At 40.8% G+C, this 1,754-nt stretch overlaps 1 pseudogene; it reads right to left on the reverse strand.

Moving 5' to 3' along the window:
- Positions 1-775: 775 nt before the first annotated feature.
- On the reverse strand, positions 776-1,540 carry LOC149222159 (protein DWD HYPERSENSITIVE TO UV-B 1 pseudogene; annotated as a pseudogene).
- Between the last annotated feature and the right edge of the window lie 214 nt (positions 1,541-1,754).

The following is a 1,754-nucleotide window of genomic DNA, read 5'->3' on the forward strand; positions in this document are numbered from 1 at the left end:
TAATCATATTGACATTCTAACTCTATCTCCTCGTATGCATGATGCTTTGTGAATGCTGCCACATGTCCTCTTTCTGTTTCGGTTGAGGTATCTTGAAGGAGAACACACTGAATGAGCTGGCCTTGGATTCCAGTCACGTAGATGGCTTCATTAATTAACCAAGGGAGGTGCTCTGTTTTCACGGCCTCTGTCTCCCATCACTCTTCATCACTTTAAAAACATGTCCTCTGCTCTTTAATTCTTCCCAAACAACGCATATCACCACACCTTTCAAATGAGCTGGAAGCCTTATGAGCTGAACAGGTGTACAAACCGGATCACCGAAGACTAAAACCAAAACCCTAATAATTCGGTCATAAAGTACCTTTAATGAGACTTTAGCTGGAAACAAAACATTTCACCTTTTTGCAATGCACATCTGTCATCTTCTGAACAGCTAGGATAGTTTTGAATAGTCACCTTTATGCTCTTGAAACATTTCATTCAAAATTAGCTGACCTCAGCATCAATTTCATTTTTTCTCATAAAACAGTCATCTACAGCAGTTTCGTAGCGCGCTACGAAACTGCTGTGTGACTTAAAAAACACAGTCTTCCTCTAAGCTGCTCACAAAATTGAATAGCTGCTGTTTGCTAGGCTTCACGGTTCACCATTTGAACCAGCCTATAAATAACCAACTGCTCATATTCATCCTTGAAGACCGACAACACCGTAAGCAAGTCTGCCACCAGCATTTCCTGTGCTCTTACTCAATTCATGGCCACCTTTGCCAAGATCATGTCTGAGCACAGCATATACGAACAACTTTTTTCTCACAACTCCCACTAATAATGTAATCCCTCCCATTCATATAATATGACCGAGTACAGTTCTGAACACTTCCTGTAGGAGTAATGTCAAATTTCATATGTAGCCTTCCATCCACAGCTAAGTGTTGCTTGACCTCATTATCCACAGTTGAGGAAAGGATATAATGATCATCACGAGAAAAGCACACCATCACATTCCCTCTTAAGCTGGTCGTTGTATACAAAGGATGTGTAGGCTTTTGTCGTAAGTCCCAAGTTTTGATTTCCTGATCAAAAGATGAAGTCGCAAACAAGTATGGGGAATGATGAGCAAACTTTACCACATTTATATGTTCACGGTGGGGATCTTCGAAAACTTGTAACCGTTTTCTACTGCACACATCATACAGAGCAACATGTTTTGAATATCCACTAGCAAGGAAATAATTATCTGTTTCATTAATATGGACAGATGTTAATTTCTCAAACTCTTCATATGTGTAAGTGGCAGGGTTTCTACTGCTGCTGCCTGCACCATATCTGGAAGGAAGAACAGTTGAGCGCATTCGGTTCACATCATACAGTTGTAATGTGCCATTGTCAGAGCCAGCAATAAGCTTGGAAGGGTCCTTGTTGAACCAACAGAGACCAAGAATACTATGATTTGCTCCAACTGATTGAACATGTCCGACAATTTTACCACTTTCATGGTTGATCACAACCACTTCCCCATCCAAAGTCCCGAAGACCATCAAACTAGCATCAGATGGATGATACTCAAATTGTCTGGGCCGAAACTTCTTGTTTGTCCTTAAGCATGTTGTACCAAACAATGAAAAAGTCGTCCTCCAATGTTGTCGACGCGCACAACCACAGCATAAAACTTGTATATAAGCACACCATTTCCCTTTCCACTCATATGATGCTTGTAATCTAACTCCAGATTGTCGACGAAAGTATCAGAAA

The sequence above is a fragment of the Pinus tabuliformis genome, chromosome Q (assembly GCF_031772625.1).
Source record: "Pinus tabuliformis cultivar Carrire ecotype Pingquan chromosome Q, CPIR1, whole genome shotgun sequence".
NCBI classification, from domain to species: Eukaryota; Viridiplantae; Streptophyta; class Pinopsida; order Pinales; family Pinaceae; genus Pinus; species Pinus tabuliformis.